This window comes from Cervus elaphus, chromosome 18 (assembly GCF_910594005.1).
Source record: "Cervus elaphus chromosome 18, mCerEla1.1, whole genome shotgun sequence".
NCBI classification, from domain to species: Eukaryota; Metazoa; Chordata; class Mammalia; order Artiodactyla; family Cervidae; genus Cervus; species Cervus elaphus.
Genome location: NC_057832.1, coordinates 50422531 through 50443641, shown reverse-complemented (window position 1 = coordinate 50443641; position 21111 = coordinate 50422531). Strand labels below are relative to the sequence as shown.

The 21111-nt window shown below is 37.4% G+C and overlaps 1 protein-coding gene across 6 annotated transcripts in view; it reads right to left on the bottom strand.

The window, feature by feature from the left end:
- MAGI2 (membrane associated guanylate kinase, WW and PDZ domain containing 2) overlaps positions 1-21111 on the bottom strand; it is a 1438402-nt gene that overhangs the window by 1415490 nt on the left and 1801 nt on the right. The gene's annotated exons all lie outside the window — the stretch shown is intronic.

Sequence of the window (21111 nt, the reverse complement as noted above, 5' to 3'; positions counted from 1 at the left end):
CCAATGCCATATGGAAACATTTGACTATTTTATGTGACAGAAGAAGGTATTTTATTGCAAACATAGTTTCAATGAATAATTCCTAGTAAAACTGAGAGAACAGTTTGGATTCTCAAGGTTTACTACAGGTATGGCTCAGAACACTACAGCAATGGTCAAAGATCTTGCTCTCAAAATAGCACCTCACAGAATCAGAAAATGAGGCAATTTTTCTTCTGTGATCTCCTAATTAAAACTAAAAATATACAGAAGATATAGGCAGCACTATTGAAGACAGAGTTCCCACTATTATTGTTTGTATTTGACTTGTTAATAAAATAGAAATATTACCTTCAGTGCTTAACAGTGATATATTAACATTAAAAATTCTTATATGATACATATTACAAAGAACCCAATTTAAAAAATGGTGTATATTATTAAAGATGTATTCCCCTCCCCACATACACTCTCCAAGTCAGAAGTACGCTGCTGCTAAGTCGCTTCAGTCGTGTCCAGCTCTGTGCAACCCCACAGATGGCAGCCCACCAGGCTCCGCCATCCCTGGGATTCTCTAGGCAAGAACACTGGAGTGGGTTGCCATTTCCTTCTCCAATGCAGGAAAGTGAAAAGTGAAAGTAAGTCACTCAGTCATGTCCAACTCTTTGCGACCCCATGGACTACAGCCTACGAGGCTCCTCCATCCATGGGATTTTCCAGGCAAGAGTACTGCAGTGGGTTGCCATTGCCATCTCCACAGAAGTACTAAGTAAAGAATAATATATACGTGCAGGCCTGTTAAATACAGGCAACTTTCAAATTCCCATCCCTGGCCTCCTTTTCATGCTCAATGCTCTTCTAAAGGGACTGTAGCTCCTTGAAGGGGTAATCTTGAAGCTACTACTCAGTCCCTCAGTCATGACCCCATGGACTGTAAACTGCCAGGCTCCTCTGTCCATGGAATTTTCCAGGCAAGAATACTAGACTGGGTTGCCATTTCCTACTCTAGGGGATGTTCCCTTAAGGGATACAGCAATCATCATAGAAACATCACCACTCAACTCTCTAAACTGCAGCTCCGTCAATTTTGTGAACTCGAGATATATGTGACCATCAACCCCTGAACATTAGAAATGTGTCATCTGCCAGGCTCCTCAAACACATTATATTCCCAGGAGCTTATGTTTTTCCATAAGCTGTTCAACTGAAGCAACATGAAATAAGAAAATCTGTTTAAAAATAAAAAATAGGTTATTTTACTACTTTGAAAGCGAAGTGAAAGTCGTTCAGTTGTGTCTCTTTAGTGACCCCATGGACTGTACAGTCCATGGAATTCTCCAGGCCAGAATACTGAAGTGGGTAGCCTTTCCCTTCTCCAGGGGATCTTCCCAACCCAGGGATTGAACCCAGGTCTCCTGCATTGTAGGCAGATTCTTTACCAGCTGAGCCACAAGGGTAGTCCAAGAATACTGGAGTGCAGAGCCTATCCCTTCTCCAGCAGATCTTCCTGACCCAGGAATCGAACTGGGGTCTCCTGCATTGCAGGCAGATTCTTTATGAACTGAGCTATCAGGGAAGCCCCTTTTATAACTTTATTCTGTTAATTTACTATCTCTAACCCCATTGCCTAGCCTAAATTCTTTTAAGTAAAATATCAGTGACAAATATCTTATTCACTAAAATTTAAAATATGCTGAAAGCAGCATACCGCTTCTTTTACAGTTGTCCAAGGCAGCAATTCTCAATTTTTAGACCAGCACAAAGCCACTTCTTCACTAGATTACATTTTAACCTCTGTAGCTGATGGCATCTTCATCTACTGTGAACACCCACCCCCAGCTCAGTTATCTTTGGCTCCTGCCTCTCCTTCACCACTATCTCCTATTCAACTGGATATAAATTCTTATTCATCCTACTTCTATAATGCGCCAATTCATGTCCTTCCATTTCCATCACTGATAAGGAGACGTTAGGCCTTCCTCTTACTTTCCTCTCCTCTCAGCCTGTGAAAGTGAAAGTCGCTCAGTCATGTCCGACTTTTTGTGACCCCATGGATTATACAGTCCATGGAATTCTCCAGGCCAGAATACTGCAGTGGGTAGCCTTTCCTTTCTCCAGGGTATCTTCCCAAACCAGGCATGGAATCCAGGTCTCCTGCATTGTAGGTGGGTTCTTTACCAGCTGAGCCACTAGGGAAGCTCAAGAATACTGGAGTGGGTAGCCTATCTCTTCTCCAGCAGATCTTCCTAACCCAGGAATTGAACTGGGGTCTCCTGCATGGCAGGCAGATTCTTTACCAGTTGAGGTACCAGTGAAGCCCCTCTCAACGCACAGCTCAAGCCAAATTTCCTCCCTGCCCTCGCCCCTCATAAAACAAAACCAAAAACAAAAACTCCAACCACTTTGATTATGCTTTTCCCTTGTTCAAATGCCTTCAGTGCCTTTACTTACCTAGGGAATAATGTCCAAACTCCTTTGATTTTCATTTAAGACTTTCCCTGATATGATTCTAAATTTCTGGAGAAATCCTTGGTTAATAACAAGTTTACTCAGCTACCCCTTTCACTAGCCTCACTGATCTGTATTTACTTCTCTGCCTAGGAGGGTCATTTTCACCTTCTCCCACCTTTGTTCATGCTCTTCTCTCACTTTCTATACCTCCCCACTTCCCACTCATGCATTAGAGCCTATTTCAAACATCCCTTATCCTGTGAGTTACCCCCTCCACCACCACCACCACACACTCTCCGTGATCTTCCATCTCTTAAGTAATTATGTTTCCAACTAAGCAACACTAAAGTTTTAGAAAACATTTCCATATACGCATTGCCTTTTTTGATTCTAAAACCATTCTGTAATATATAAGCAGACCGAGTCTCAGAGGAAGTTAATGGTCCCTTAAGGGCATGATAGCAACAAACTTGGGACTGGAATCCAATTACATCCTCTTACTCCAAGATCCAGACTTCTTATACTGTATTCCTCTGCTTCCTTTCTTTCCTGTGTGCTCTAAAAGCAGTATATTTATTCCTGTATCAGTCCACTAAACTCTGCATCTTAAAGTTAGCTTTGTACGTGAATTGTTTCTCCTTCTCATCTGTATCCTTGAACGGTAGGTTCTGACCATTATTATTCTAATGCCAGGACTTAGCTTAAGCATGACACAAAACAGAAATATAATGAATAATTATTTATTCAATTAATCAATCAAAGGATCATAATTTTATTGAATATTTTTATTGATGAAATAACATATATGTGTGTGTGACAAATACAAAAATTCAAGCTCATGTCTCTTCCATCATAACATACACACAAACACTTCTATCTCTCTTAAAATGCATGTCCTAGATACGTAACTGTCCATTACCCTTCCTACTAACAGATTTCCTGAAATAGTGGAATGCATGTGCTATTTCCATTTTTTTACTTTCTATTCCTCTTCAAACCTGTGACATCTAACTCTTCTGTACCACTTACTCCACTGAAACGACACCAAGCAAAGCTGATCTCCATTTTTGCCAAATGCAATGGAAACGTCGCAGACATACATCATCTTCCTAAACATTTTTGTTGTGATCACTCACTCTGTGTCAAGACTTCTCAGATAAGAGTCTTAGTTTCCTTCCTGGGATCCCCTGACTTCTCAAACATAAATGTCACAGTCTTTCTTTGTTCTTTTTTGCCTTTATAGTCTCTCATTGGATAATTTCATATTCACTAAATTACAAATTCAGCTCCACTGACTCTTCTGAATTTAAGAACTGGGATATTCAGATGTCTACCACTTGAATTCTTTCTGGGCATCTCATATTAAATATATCCCAACTGTAATTACCTTATCCCCAAATCTACTCCTTGCCAACAGTCACTTTAATGTTTGGCACCACCTAACAGAAGGCAGAGGAACCAGGGATCAAATTGCCAACATCCAATGGATCATTGAAAAAGCAAGAGAATTCCAGAAAAACATCTATTTCTGCTTTATTGACTATGCCAAAGCCTTTGACTGTGTGGATCACAATAAACTGTGGAAAATTCTGAAAGAGATGGGAGTACCAGATCACCCGACCTGCCTCTTGAGAAACCTGTATGCAGGTCAGGAAGCAACAGTTAGAACTGGACAAGGAACAGACTGGTTCTAAATAGGAAAAGGAGTATGTCAAGGCTGTATATTGTCACCCTGCTTATTTAACTTACATGCAGAGTACATCATGAGAAACGCTGGGCTGGAAGAAGCACAAGCTGGAATCAAGATTGCCAGGAGAAATATCAATAACCTCAGATATGCAGATGACACGACACTTATGGCAGAAAGTGAAGAGGAGCTAAAGAGCTTTTTGGTGAAAGTGAAACAGGAGAGTGAAAAAGTTGGCTTAAAGCTCAACATTCAGAAAACTAAGATCATGGCATCTGGTCCCATCACTTCATGGGAAATAGTGGGGAGACAGTGGAAACAGTGTCAGACTTTTTTTGGGGGGCTCCAAAATCACTGCAGATGGTGATTGTAGCCATGAAATTAAAAGATGCTTACCCCTTGGAAGGAAAGTTATGACCAACCTAGATAGTATATTAAAAAGCAGAGACATTACTTTGCCAACAAAGGTCCGTCTATTCAAGGCTATGGTTTTTCCAGTTGTCATGTATGCATGTGAGAGTTGGACTATAAAGAAAGCTGAGCACCGAAGAATTGATGCTTTTGAACTGTGGTGTTGAAGAAGACTCATGAGAGTCCCTTGGACTGCAAGGAGATCCAACCAGTCCATCCTAAAGGAGATCAGTCCTGGGTATTCATTGGATGGACTGATGCTGAAGCTGAAACTCCAATACTTTGGCCACCTCATGTGAAGAGTTGACTCATTGGAAAAGACCCTGATGCTGGTAGGGATTGGGGGCAGGAGGAGAAGGGGACGACAGAGGATGAGATGGTTGGATGGCATCACTGACTCTATGGACATGAGTTTGGATAAACCCCGGGAGTTGGTGATGGACAGGGAGGCCTGGCGTGCTGTGATTCATGGGGTCGCAAAGAGTCAGACACGACTGAGCGACTGAACTGAACTGAACTGAATAGAAACCAGAAAGTCAGCAAGATGCCTTCCTCTTCCTCCCCATATAATCATGTGTACTGACAATTTTACCAACCACATTTTTCTAGACTCAGTCCACTCTTTCCTATTCCTACCCTAATTATTATAGTTCAAGACTTTAAAACCTCTCCTCTGTGAGAATCTATAGCCTCCTTAATGGTCTTCCTGCCTCTATCTTCAACTTCATTCAATCAAGTTTCTTCATTATCTTACATGTGCTCCATGAAATGTTGCCTACAGTGATGTCCTCACTAGGAAAACAATGCACAAATATGACCTTGTCAGTTCCATCCTTAAAACCTTTCTAACACAGAAAGACAAGTTAGAATAGTGGTTAAGTGCACTTCCTAGGTTAAATTGTGGTTCTGTTAATTGTTATGTGGCTTTGGACAAGTCCCTTCATCTCTCTGGGGTCATTTTCTTATCTGCCAAGTGGTACATACCTTGTGGAGGTTAAATCAATTAATATTTACTTAAAGTATTTAGAACGCTACCTGACATGTAGTAAACACTGCTTATGTTTGCCAATGAAGACAATATTAATAATACTATTCACAGTAATACCCAGTGTCTCACCATTCAGTTCTTAATGATGGATTAGCCCATATCTAATCCATCTAGCTCATTTATTACTACTGCCTGTATTAAATTTGATACTTTAGTACTCAGATAGTCTTGTTTAAAACTCTCCTAGAAACCCTCAATATCAATGCTGCGTTGCCTTTTTCTCTAGAAGAATCCTCCTACTCTCCTCACCTGATCCCCTACTCAAGTATTCTCTTTTCCATGAACTGTTGCTTGAAACCTCAGGAGAGACCAATAACCTTCTCCCAGGCATAGGTCTTCTGAAATATTTACTGCATTCAAAATTCTTTTTATAGTAGTTGTTAAATAAAACTGAACATTAATATACAGTATATATGATAACTATAATAATATCAAACAATACAGAACTCTTGATCCTGTGCCAGAAATTTCATAGTGTAGTATATAGGTAAGAGCACAGAATTTGGAGACAGACAAGTGTGGATTCCACTCACAGATAACTCTTCATGCTAGTTGTGAATTGAACAAATTATTTTACTTCTCTATATCAGTTCCATCCTTTGTAAAAATAGGTAACATTACAAACCTACTTTGCCCAGATGTTATGAGGAATAAATGTTGTAATACCTATAGGATCCTTAGCCTAAGGCCTGGACTATAGTATAGGCTCAATATATATTACCCATCCATCTTAGGTGGCCCTACACAGCATGTCTCATGGTTTCACTGAACTAGACAAGGCTGTGGTCCATGTGATCAGCAAAAACAAGACCGGGAGCTGACTATGGCTCAGATTATGAACTCCTTATTCCAAATTCAGACTTAAACTGAAAAACGTAGGGAAAACCACTAGACCATTCAGGTATGACATAAATCAAATCCCCTATAATTATACAGTGGAAGTGACAAATAGATTCAAGGGATTCGATCAGATAGACAGAGTGCCTGAAGAATTATGGACAGAGGTTCGTGACATTGTACAGGAGGCAGTGATCAACACCATCCCCAAGAAAAAGAAATGCAAAAAAGCAAAATGGTTGTCTAAGGAGGCCTTAAAAATATCTAAGAAGAGAACCTAAACGCAAAGGAGAAAAGGAAAGATATACCCATCTGAATGCAGAGTTCCAAAGAATAGCAAGGAGAGATAAGAAAGCCTTCCTCAGTGATCAATGCAAAGAAACAGAGGAAAACGATAGAATGGGAAAGACTAGAGATCTCTTCAAGACAATTAGAGACACCAAGGGAACATTTCACGCAAAGATGGGCACAATAAAGGACAGAAATGGTATGGACCTAACAGAAGCAGAAGATATTAAGAAGAGGTGGCAAAAATACACAACAGATCTATACAAAAAAGATCTTCATGACCCAGATAACCACGATGGTTGTGATCACGCACCTCGAGCCAGACATCCAGGAATGCAGAGTCCAGTGGGCCTTAGGAAGCATCACTACGAACAAAGCTAGTGGAGGTGATGGAATTCCAGTTGTACTATTTCAAATCCTAAAAGATGATGCTGTGAAAGTGCTGCACTGAATATTCCAGCACAATTGGAAAACTCAGCAGTGGCCACAGAACTGGAAAAGGTCAGTGTTCATTCCAATCCCAAAGAAAGATGATGCCAAAGAATGCTCAAATTACCACACAATTGCACTCATCTCACATGGTAGCAAAGTAATGTTCAAAATCCTCCATGCCAGGCTTCAACATTATGTGAACCTTGAACTTCCAGATGTTCAAGCTGGATTTAGAAAAGGCAGAAGAACCAGAGATCAAACTGTCAATAATCAAGAGAATTCCAGAAAAACATCTACTTCTGTTTTAGAGACTATGCCAAAGCCTTTGACTGTGTGGATCACAACAAACTGTGGAAAATTCTTAAAAAGCTGGGACTACCAGAGCACCTTACCTGCCTCCTGAGAAATCTGTATGCAGGCCAAGAAGCAACAGTTAGAACTGGACAGGGAGCAACAGACTGGTTCCAAATTGGGAAAGGAGTACGTCAAGGCTGTATATTGTCACCCTGCTTATTTAACTTATATGCAGAGTACATCATGAGAAATGCTGGGCTGGATGAAGCATAAGCTGGTATCAAGATTGCTGGGAGAAATATCAATAACCTCAGATATGCAGATGACACCACCCTTATGGCAGAAAATGAAGAAGAACTAAAGAGCCTTTTGGTGAAAGTAAAAGAGGAGAGTGTTGGCTTAAACACTCAACATTCAGAAAACTAAGATCATGGAATCCAGTCCCATCACTTCATGGCAAATAGATGGGGAAACAATGGAAACAGTGACAGACTTTACTTTTTGGGGCTCCAAAATCACTGCAGATGGTGACTGCAGCCATGAAATTAAAAGACACTTGCTCCTTGGAAGAAAAGTTATGACTAACCTAGACAGCATATTAAAAAGCAGAGACATTACTTTGTCAACAAAGGTCCGTCTAGTCAAGGCTATGGTTCTTCCAGTGGTCATGTATGGATGTGACAGTTGGACCATAAAGAAAGCTGAGCGCCGAAGAATTCATGCTTCTGAACTGTGGTGTTGAAGAAGACTCTTGAGAGTCCCTTGGACTGCAAGGAGATCCAACCAGTCCGTCCTAAAGGAGATCAGTCCTGAATATTCATTGGAAGGACTGATGCTGAAGCTGAAACTCCAATACTTTGGCCACCTGATGGGAAGGACTGACTCATTGGAAAAGACCCTTATGCTGGGAAAGATTGAAGGCAGGAGGAGAAGGGGATGACAGAGGATGAGGTGGTTGGATGGCATCACTGACTCAATGGACATGAGTTTGAGTAAGCTCAGGGAGTTGGGGATGGACAGGGAAGCCTGGCGTGCTGCAGTCCATGGGGTGGCAAAGAGTCAGACACAACTGAATGACTGGACTGAAATGAAATAATAACTTAATGAATTCTAGCTCTAGAAAAATGGTGTTGGAACATTTCTGATGAGTTAGTTTACAATTATACACTCCTGGATCAATGGCATAGACATTTGTAAACATTATATAATTAAAAAAATATTTCAAGTTGTTTCTGGCATGCATTGGTGCGTATATTTTTGTAGTTGATTTATTTTCTTGATTATGTTCTATTTTGGATAATGCTAAAATAAATTTGTGTTCTACACATTTCACTTCCGAATGTTTATAATTTTCTGGAATTTAAAACAGAAGTCCAACCAGATAAAACTGAGTGAGATAATGGAGACATACCTAGAATTTGAGTGAATTTGTGTAACACAAATATACATCTTGGTTTATCCTCCAAATAGATTTCTGTTTCTGAATGATGTTCAGTAATGCTTCCCAAAACAATAAAATGGGAATAAAACAGCTACTCTTATAACATTTTTCAGTTATATCTGTCAAAAGATGTTGTTCTCAACATAACAGAAAACCCAATCCAAATGGTTCAACATATCCTATGTACTGTTAGCTCAATAACAAAAAGTCTTAAGAAAGGACTAGTTCTGCACTCATTATTTTAGCAGATCATCACTCAGTTTAGATTATCACTCAGTTCTGCCATTCTCCACCTTTGGTCTTTCACCTCAAGATCACAAGATGGCTACAGTGGCTCCAGGTATCACCTCCATATATAGCAATTTTCATAGAAAAATGAATATATGTGTCCTGGATGTTATTTCTGAGAAACTCAGGAAGTCCAAAAGGGCTTCACTTTACTTTTCATTACTCAGAACTGGGTTATAAGCCATTTCCTAAAGCAGTCACTGGCAAAGAGATGGAATTACCATGCCTGATTTAGACTACTTTAAATTCTTCCCCTGGGGATAAGGCTGACATAATACACAGCACATGGCACAGAATCATACAGTGTGTGGATAGTTGAACAAAACTGGCATTCTGTTCAGTAAGGAATGAAGGGATGGGAAAAGAAGAAACGCATCCCAGGTAGACAATCAACAATGTCCCTGATACCTTTGTGACTTTCTAAAGTCTATCTGAAGACATACTCAACAGAAGCAAAACTACTCAATGCTAAAAGTAAATTTCCCCAAAGATAAAGGGTCTTATGATGCTCTTAATACTAGACAATGAAGAATTTCCAACTAATTTTGATATAAGAATATAAAAGGATATTTTTCTGATTCACAGTAATGTGTTAGCATACTGCTTGGGCTGTCAAAGACATCATCAATTTTAAACAGCTTTTAGTAAAGCTTACGGTATAAGTACACTTCACAAATTCATATATATCCACTCCAAAGCAAATTAATTTGACATAATGAAAATAGATTTAAATTAAAACATCAATGTAATTCAAAATATCATATTCTCCATTTCATGACAAAACCCTTGAGGATGCAATTAAGCTTGGTTTTTCTTGACATTTTCAAATCCTCAGTAAGCAACATTAGTACCTGTATTTTTATTAGATATTTATAAGTTAAGAATCATTTAACTTATTTTAAATGATTAATTCTTTACAATTATAATATATCATATACTCATTGGGCTTCCCTTGTGGCTCAGCTGGTAAAGAATCCACCTGCAATGTGGAAGACCTGGGTTCGACCCCTGGGTTGGGAAGATCCACTAGAGAAGGAAAAGGCTACCCACTTCAGTATTCTGGCCTGGAGAATTCCATGGACTGTATAGTCCATGGGGTCACAAAGAGTCAGGCACGACTAAGCAACTTTCACATATACTCACAGCACGTTGGATTCAATTCTCTCATTTTACTCTGAGGCATCTAAGCCAGTACAATTTAAACTACTCTGTAACTATGTTATCAACTTCATGAATAAGCATGCTCCCTATCTCTGTCCCTTCTTTACATTACATTATATTACATTAACATTAGGACATTATCTTAGGCATCCTAGCCCACCAGGCACTTGGTGATGTAAATAAAAATGACTAAAATCCAAACTACCAAGCTATTATCATTTCTTAACAACTAACATATATGAAATACAGAAATCATCTGGGCACTCAATGTCATTATGTCTTTTAGGTCTCTCATTATCATAGTTAACAAGGGTTTAAAAATACCAATCATAGTTGAAAATTTGTGAGTACCTGTGCAAGCTTTTCAGCTAGATTTGTCACACATGGAATAATTTTATGTAACTCTTTCACTAAAACCAGACTGTCCTCTTACATGTATAAATGCTGTTCCAAGACTATCAATTTAAAAATTGGCACTGAGAGACTCCCCCAGCAGTCTAGTGGTTGAGACTCCTCACTTCCACCGTAAAGGGTTTGATTTCTGGTCAGGGAGCTAGGATCCCACATGCTGCACGGCGTGGCCAAAAAATAACTTTAAAAAACTTGCATTGAACTTTACTGTTTCAAAAGTAAGTGTGTGTGTGTGTGTGTGTGCATTCATACATACATGTGTGGGTGCATTTCATGTACACAAACAAGCAGAACAGACAAATTTGCTATTCACTAGAGTGACTCTCCCACAATGAACTGAAGAAAAGGAAAGCAAAGGCACTTCCAACCAAAGGGGAAAATGAGATAATGTTAGAGATGTTTCAGAAGAAATACTAAGAGGGAAGATTTTAGATGAGTATTTGCTTTATTGACTATGCCAAAGCCTTTGACTGTGTGGATCACAATAACCTGTGGAAAATTCTGAAAGAGATGGGAGTACCAGATCACCTGACCTGCCTCTTGAGAAACTTATATGCAGGTCAGGAAGCAACAGTTAGAACTGGACAAGGAACAACAGACTGGTTCTAAACAGGAAAAGGAGTACGTCAAGGCTGTATATTGTCACCCTGCTTATTTAACTTACATGCAGAGTACATCATGAGAAACGCTGGGCTGGAAGAAGCACAAGCTGGAATCAAGATTGCCAGGAGAAATATCAATAACCTCAGATATGCAGATGACACGACACTTATGGCAGAAAGTGAAGAGGAGCTAAAGAGCTTTTTGGTGAAAGTGAAACAGGAGAGTGAAAAAGTTGGCTTAAAACTCAACATTCAGAAAACTAAGATCATGGCATCTGGTCCCATCACTTCATGGGAAATAGACAGGGAAATAGTGAAAACAGTGTCAGATTTTATTTTGGGGGGCTCCAAAATCACTGCAGATGGTGATTGTAGCCATGAAATTAAAAGACACTTGCTCCTTGGAAGGAAAGTTATGACCAACCTAGATAGCATAATTAAAAAGCAGAGACATTACCAACAAAGGTCCATCTAGTCAAGGCTATGGTTTTTCCAGTGGTCATGTATGGATGTGAGAGTTGGACTGTGAAGAAAGCTGAGTGCCGAAGAATTGATGCTTTTGAACTGTGGTGTTGAAGAAGACTCTTGAGAGTCCCTTGGACTGCAAGGAGATCCAACCAGTCCATCCTAAAGGAGATCAGTCCTGGGTGTTCATTGGAAGGACTGATGCTGAAGCTGAAACTCCAATACTTTGGCCACCTGATGCAAAGAGTTGACTCATTGGAAAAGACCCTGATGCTGGTAGGGATTGGGGGCAGGAGGAGAAGGGGATGACAGAGGATGAGATGGCTGGATGGCATCACAGACTGGATGGACATGAGTTTGAGTAAGCTCAGGGAGTTGGTGATGGACAGGGAGGCCTGGTGTGCTGCGATTCATGGGGTCGCAGAGTCGGACACGACTGAGCGACTGAACTGAACTGAACTGAACTGAAATGAAGAGCATCTCTGATAATTTCCTGCTCTTCCAGAGAGGAATTGACTTCTATCTACTTAGACCTCAGTCCTAATAAAATGGTCATCCACTAAGTACATGAATTGCCAAGAGGCAAGATTATAGTTATTCATGATTAAGGTGCTTCTGGAAATAAGCCACAATTTTTCTGACTCTTTAAGTCTTGTTACTTATTTAATAGAATAAATTTGACATGTAAGGTCCTGTAAATCTGAGGTGTACAGTACATGTTACTTTGATACATTTATATGTTTGTAATAATGTTGCCAATGTAATGATATTTATCACATTATATAATAAAAGATTACTGTCTCTATTAATGCTTGTTATTTTTTTGAAGAAAGTGTGTAGTAAAGAGTTGCTTTAAAAAAAAAAAAAAAGAGTTGCTTTAACATCCTTTTAGCACAGACTGCAAAGAAAGACAAAGTGGTTTTAACTGTGGACTGATCAGAATGCTTCACAGATGCAACATTGGACATTTCATACCACTGAAACTTACTTATTCTTGCAATCCAGCTATTCAGATTTTGACAAGTTTAGAGTATGTTGCTAGATAAATCTGTAGATTTTTACAGCATTAGTTACCCTTGTATTAATATATATTCCAGGTAAATATGTACCTTCTTGTGTACAGTGATATATAATACTAGGATAAGCACCATTGCTCACCCGTAAAATGAAAAATAAGTATTAAAATACATATATAATTGGTTTTTGCACATAACATTTTCACTTAAACATTCTCTATGATCTATCAAGTTACAATGTAAAGTGCAAACAGTCTCTATGCTACCTGTAATCCATGGCAATATAAATAAGTCATTGTAACCTCTGGGAGGCTCATGTGTATTTTCTGTGGGTGGTGGCAGGGACTGTGCTGAGTCTTTATAGCTATGAAGGCTTTCTTTAGTTGCAGTGAGTGGGCTTTTCAATGCAGTGGCTTCTCGTGCTGTGAAGAACAGACTCTAGGGCCATGGGCTTCAGTAGTTAAAGCTCCCAGGCTCTAGAGCAGAGGCTCAGCAGTTGTCGCGCATAGGCTTAGTTGCTCCACAGCATGAGGGATCTACCTGCACCAGGGATTGAACCTGCGTATATGCATTGGCAGGCGGATTCTTTATGCCTAAGCCACCAGGGAAGCCCATGAGTTCATGTTTTAAGAAACGTTTTAAAACACAATGTAATGTGAAAATAGATAAATAAAATATACCCTCTCTATTAAACAAATTTGCTTCTTCCTATTTCATTTCACAGTCACTTAATAAAACCCATGGCTGATTCCACTTGTTTACTTAGTATGAACAGAATGCCAGATTTTTAATTTATATTCACTCAAAACTTTGATATAGTTCCATGTATTTTGGCATCTAGTATTACTGCTAAAAGTCTAGAAAGTTTATTATCTTAGTGACTAAAAAAAAAAAAACACTGAATGAGGCTTGAAATATCTGATCCAATTCTGAGAATATAAAGAAATACTATACTGTAAAAAAATGGGAATTAACATGTGATACAATATTATTAACTAAAGTACAGATTTTGTTCGAATTTCACAAAATTTTATGCTAGTGTCCATTATTTGTTTTCATACCTTATTTTCAAGATTCCACATTGTATTTAGTTGCATTGAGCAGCTTCAGCTGCATGCAACAAATTCTGTTAAATTCTCTTTTCATTTTTATTGTCACAAATATTTTCTAATTTTCCTTGTTATGGCTTCTTAGATATGCCTATCATTTAAAAGTGGATGTTTAATTTCCAAATGTATGGGATTTGTAAAGTATCCTTAATATTAATTTCTCATTCTGATTAATTTCTCATTTAAATACTTTCTTCTCTGCTTCCCCTCTGTGCTTTTTTTAGTCTTCTAACTTTATTGAGGCTTTCAATGGCTAGCCAGATTTCTCTTGGTAAATGTCACATTGCACTTGAAAATATGTAGATTATTTTCAGATGTCTTTTGATATTGATTTCTAACATAATTCCACAATGACAAGAGAACAAACTGTATGGTTGCAATACCTTTAGACCATGAAATTTTTGTACCTTGTTTTATGTCCCTGAATATGTTACAATGTCTCCTAGTTTATAGTCTATGGGAACCTGAATAGAATGTGTATCCCACTGTTGTGTGAAAACTGTATAAATCTTAATTATGTTGTATTGGTTCATGATGATTTTTAGTTCTACTATACCCTTCTACTTTTCCATATACTCATTCTATTAAGTTTTGAGAGTTTGATATTGAAATTCCAAACTAAATATCTTAATTTATCTACTTAAAAAATAATTGTAATATATAGTGCAACTATGAGACAGCCCTGGTGGCACAGCAGTAAAGAATTTGCCTAAAAGTCAGGAGTCACAGGAGATGCTAGTTCGATCCCTGGGTCAGGAAGATCCCCTGGACGAGGCCATGGCAACCCACTCCAGTATTCTTGCCTGGAGAATCCCATGGACAGAGGAGCATGGTTGACTGCAGTCCATGGGGTCACAAAAAGTCAGACCCAACTGAAGAGACTTGGCACACATACATGCATAGTGGAATTATATGTAACTTTCCAACTTCCAAGTCTCCTGTAAATGTGTTATCATACTTTCATAATTTGAAAAATAAAAAAGAAAGAGAAAAAAGTAAAACCCATGGTTATTTATAGAAAAATCTCTGATTTCATATGAACGAGTTTCACTAAACTCAGTTAAAAGGTTCAAAAAATTATTCCATAAATTTTATCATCAGAGAAATCAATATCTTCAAAATATCTTTTACTTCACACTATAAAGATTTACACTTTCTTCTGCCACATATTCATTTGCAGCCATTATTAAATACATGATGACTGCCATGATTTTAAAAGTGAAAAAAAATGTTTAAACCAAAATAGCTGAAAATAACACAAAGACTGACATGAATTCATGTAACAATTACAGGGAAAAATGTTTCTTAAGGTAAAACAAGCCATAAAATTATGTTAAACAAAATTGAACAAAATCTAATCACTCACTTAAAATATGCATTCATCATCCTCCTTTATCCCTGAAAATAGATGCACTGGACATATCTGAGTTAATATTCAATCAATTGTCAAAAGAAGGAAATTTTTTTCCTGTTACTTCTAGACTACCCAAAGCAGACAATACTGTTTATTAAATTTAAAACAAATTTCTAAAGTTCAAGTTAAAATTTTGGATTAAGATTTTTAAAAATTAATTAAAAAATTAATTTCCAAATAGGATCTTTTTTAATCGAGTTTGTAACATATCAATGAAGTAGAATAACAGAAGCAATTATCAACTTCCTATAAGAATATGACCATTTTGAGTTTTAAGCAGATCATATCCCTATACAAACCTATGTAAAATCAGTAATTATGAAATTATTACTAACTTACCTATACAGCAGAAATTATAATTTACTTTTATTAAAGAAATATTGTATCCATCCTTTCTGTAAACAAAAGAGAGGGAGCTGGGACTGGAATGGGATAATGAATCACAATACTAAGAAAGTTGTAAGACCCTATTCCATGCTTTTCATAATAATCAGAATGTAGATTAAAAACACTTTTAAAAATTATTATTGGACACTGGACCAGCAAGGTAAATGTTCCTATTGAATTCTAAGATGGGATTAAGTCAGCTTAAATGCTAAAATCACTGGGGGAGGCTGGTGGTAGACACATTAGTGCTTGCTTCATCTTGAAACTTAATATAAAGAATCATTCGTATTGTGTGCTGACATGCTCACAAATGCAAAGTAAACTTTAGCTGACTTTTGATGTATTTTTCTTTATTTTACATGGTTGACTATGAACACATAGGAATTAATTCTGGTTTTTTTTATTGCTCTTCTTTATGAGCTTGTGATTTCTAGCTAAGAAATTAAAGTTCTGCCTTAAAACATGATACTTGTATTAAACTCTAGTCACATGTAAGAAGTATAAAATAAATTCCTAAGTGTAAATTAGTGAATTCTAATAGATTTCTATGCTTATCAAGCCTAGAGTAAATGATTCAATAAGATATGGGGACAAAGGGAATAAATTATTGAGTGAAAACAAACTATGGCTAGAGTATAAAATCGGAGAAGGCAATGGCACCCCACCCCAGTACTCTTGCCTGGAAAATCCCATGGATGGAGGAGCCTGGTAGGCTGCAGTCCACGGGGTCACTAAGAGTCGGACACAACTGAGCGACTTCACTTTCACTTTTCACTTTCACACATTGGAGAAGGAAATGGCAACCCACTCCAGTGTTCTTGCCTGGAGAATCCCAGGGACAGGGGAGCCTGGTGGGCTGCCGTCTATGGGGTTGCATAGAGTCGGACACGACTGAAGTGACTTAACAGCAGTAGCAGAGTATAAAATAAATATAAAACAGATCTTTACACGTAAAGGTGGCATCAGTGAGAGTTATTTTTAAAAGGTGAAAATATGTTCCATTCCATTTAAAGGCAATACTCTTCACATTAATGCTTTTCAAAGAAGATTTATTTCACTCTATAGAAAAACTTTAAGACCACTACTTGCAAATTACTCATATTACTAATTAGTCAATCACTTTCTACTTTTCAGTTAGTCTTCAATTAACAGTAAAATCCTTTGAAAGTTAAAAACATTTCATGTCACTAGCTCAAAATGACCAACATATTTGGAAATACATTTACAAACACTTACATAATGCTTATTATCTGCCAGACACTACATCATTTAAATACATAACTTATTTAATATTCTCAAGATACTATTACTACCCTGGGATAGATAACTTGTTTATATAGTCAATACCAAATGGCATACTCGGGATTCAAACCCAGACAATCTACTTGGGAGACTACATTTAAAGGCTACTCTATCACAACTCTTCAGAGAAATTATTCACCCAGGGAATGCTATGCATTTGAAAGTCATTGTTTAAACTACAAGCAGTCAGGGTTGTTCAATGTGAAAACTTTTTGCTCACTATGAGAGTGAATGTGTGAATTTCAAGCAGCTAAAAAGGAAAGTGAGCCTAAGAAATATGGAAGAAGACTGCACCATATAAACATTGGGTATAGAAATGTGCTTAGTGCTAAGTCGCTTTGCACAGTTGTGTCTACTCTCTGAGGCCCTATGGACTGTAACCCACCAAGCTCCTCTGTCTATGGAATTTTCCAGGCAAGAATACTGGAGTGGGTTGTCATGTTCTCCTCCAGGGGACCTTCCCTACCCAGGGATTGAAGGGAGCTTCTGAGTCTCTCTTGTCTCCTGCATTAGCAGGTGGATTCTTGACCACTAGAACCACCTGGGAAGCCCTTAAGAGTAGAAAAGGTGGCACTTAAATACATTAGCTGTGGTTTCACCCCAAAAGTAATCAAACATGACAAAAAAAGCACACAGTCATATTTAGCATTCAACATCACACTATCTAAATTTTGTACATTAAAAAATATATTGAAAACTATAGTAGTATCCCCCATAAATTATGCCCAAAGATAACTCATTCATCTTGTCCTAAAATTTAAAGATACTTTATCCTAAAATAATTAACTGATCAAATTGCTTAAACAATTCAATAAATTCACATACTTAGTTTTCTATGGAGGAAAATGAATCTTGGAGAAAATTTGACACAATTTGTTTTCAGCTTTTCAAATAAAGGAAGCACAGAGGTTTAACTCTATGATACTAGCTTGAAGTCAGTCAAAAAGAAGCATGACTCTTAATAATTTTGGATCTACTTTCCTTTGAAGATGTCTCTGAAAGAAGCAATAGGAGAGAGAGCAATGTACATCTTCTCTAAACTGAATTTCAAAGGCTTTATTTGGCTCTTCTTCTACATAGGAAAATTTAGAAAGCATTTTGCCTTTTACTTTCCATTGTGAGATCCTAAAGGGGAAAATAAGTTCAGGCTATGCAGGTCCCCATGTGGTTTTAGATGCAGTAGCAAGGAATGTAGGACACAAAGGTCTATGGAATTGCCTGCAGTGAACATTAGAGCAAATTTTAAAAGAAAAAAAAAGAAAAACCTTTAGCACTTCAGTATAGATCTCAAAATCACTCAAGAAACTTCCTTCAACTGCATCCACTGCATTAATGAGATCACAGAAGAGAACAACTAGTTTAGAATTAAATATTTTGGTGATAAAAATGTATTATTATAATCTAAAAAGTCATAATTTATAAAAAATAATAGGATATAAAGTAAATGGTATTTTTCATATATGACTCATCACTGTGTGAATTAAAACCAGTTTAAATTTAAAAGGGAATCTCTTGAATTTAATTAAATGGTTTTCAAAAATAGCTTTAAAAACATTTAAATTTTTGTAGAAAAATTACATCTATTTGTTTAGTGCATGTTAAAATTCTGGCAGTTTACCTTCTTTTAAAATTATGATAATTTAATCTTAAAACAACTGTAAAGGAAAATTGGCCAAACATGTAAATAAAAATTGATTAAACAGTGCAATTTTATATGGTGCACTTTTTAATAAACACTCTTGTTATGCAAATTTCCCCTTTTCTTTGCAAAATCTGCCTTAGTTTACCTGATTATGTATGTAGTTTCTATATAATACGCAGAGTTGAATATTCAAAAATCAGTTATCTATTACTATTTTAAAAATACAACTGCTAAACAAACCATGTTTAAGTTTTTCAATTATACTAGCTTATTGGATCTCTAGAAATAAAACTACAGAGCCAAGAATTTCTATATCTTTTTCCAGCACGTGAAATCAAGTAATGAAACCCAAGACACATAGACACTATATCTAAGGTTCTGAAAATTTCACTTTTCTTACAATGATAAAGTAAACCTATCTATTATTTGACAAGAGAAAGAAGGATTTCGACGTGGGAATAGAATATGAATCACCACACATGGAAGAATATAAAAGAGGATTATATTTTCCACAAAAGCTAAAAGAAGCAATTATTTTTGTTTCTTGGTCAATAGAGATTCAGAAGGTAAACCAGGTTCCTGTGGGGGTTCTGTGAATATCATTATAAGCATCAATCATCAATGACCCAGTGAAGTCCAGAATTGAAGGTTAGTACAGAATTAAAAGAAATTTTCCCTAACTATATCACATTCAGTCATGCCTGACTCTTTGCAACCTCACAGACTATACAGTCCATGGAATTCTCTAGGCCAGAATACTGGAGTGGGTAGCCTTTTCCTTCTCCAGGGGATCTTCCCAACTCAGGGATCAAACCCAGGTCTCCCGCATTGCAGGCGGATTCTTTACCAGCTGAGCCACCAGGGAAGCCCAAGGATACTAGAGTGGGTAGCCTATCCCTTCTCCAGCGGATCTTCCCCACCCAGGAATTGAATGGGGTCTGCTGAATTGCAGGCGGGTTCTTTACCAATTGAGCTACCAGAGAACCCCAAATATATCACATTATATGTCTATACTCCATGAGTTCTAAAAACTATAATCTTCTAAATAAAACCTAACATAGAAGTTGAATATCTGAGACTGTCGTGGATCATTTCATGGAAGGGTTTACATGAGATCTAGTCCAGGTACCCATCTTACATAGGAATCCATGGAATGTGGTCACTGGCCTCTTCATAAACACTCACAATTATGGGAGCAAATGAGTTCACAGTATAGTCCACAGATTTTTTTAAAGCTCTGTTAAAACCATCTTAATAAAAGTAAAATGCTTCATCCTTTAAAAATTTCCACAGATTTGTCTTATTTTTGCCCTATAGCATAATCACAGGATAGTATTTAATGATAGCTTTCATGCCTTCACTTTTCCAAGTTAAAGTCTTTCCACTGGATTTTACAGAATAGATTGACAATGCCCCCCCAAATCTCTTTTTCTTCTTTTCTAGCTGCTAGAGCAACAGCCTGTGAAGGTCCATCTCAAAATACAGTGCTCAGAATGAGTACATTAAAATGTGGTCATAATTACAAAGTACAATGGGATAAACACTTCCCTCATTAGGCTACAATCATTAGTCCAGTTTATTAATAACAATATCTTAAAGTTGGCAGCCATTTTCCACTACAAATACCAACCTTGTTGTCAACAAAACCATGGTTATTAACTGTGACATAGACTTCTGGATTCAAAACCAGAACTTCACATTTATATCCATTACTATAAAATAGTATCATGACATCAAATATGCTAACATTAAAGCCTATATTCGAGCCTCTGGTATGTCATCTTGGAAAAGAGTAAGATACTCTGCCTTCCTATCAAACACATTCTTCAGGTTCATACCGTATTTACCTCTGTGGCCCGACATACACGTCAATGTTTACATTAGCCTATCTCAAGTAATCAGTCACTAACACTCCAGAATCCCCAATTAAAAATTTTTTGGTATGGCAATTTACATTTAAGAAATTTTTCCTGAGGTTTCATTTTTCACTGACTTACTTTTAAAACTGGTTTATAGACAAGATTATCTCCCTAAGAGTGTTTCATACCTCCCCAAGACTATTTCTTGATAGTTGAGCATGCAATGAGAATAAATGGTTGTTCAAAATGCAGGCAATAACATGCTCAATTCCATCTTTGAATCCGAACCATGTGTCACTAACAAATCTTTCATTTGTGACACATATACATACATGTCACACATGACTGTGAATGTGAGCTACAAAATTTATGCAATCCCATGTGGAAAATGAAGATACACTATTTTATTCCATCTAAAGTTGTCCTCTTTCCAAGAAACTTTTATCTCATTCTTCCCTACTTCAGGACCAGCATTTTCCTTCAGGCAAAGACAGATGCGAGAATTCTGCAAGATCCCATCACAGCCTTCAGCGGAGGCTCATCTAAACCAGGTTGGAGCTGACCGATCCTCAGTCGAAATCAGGAGG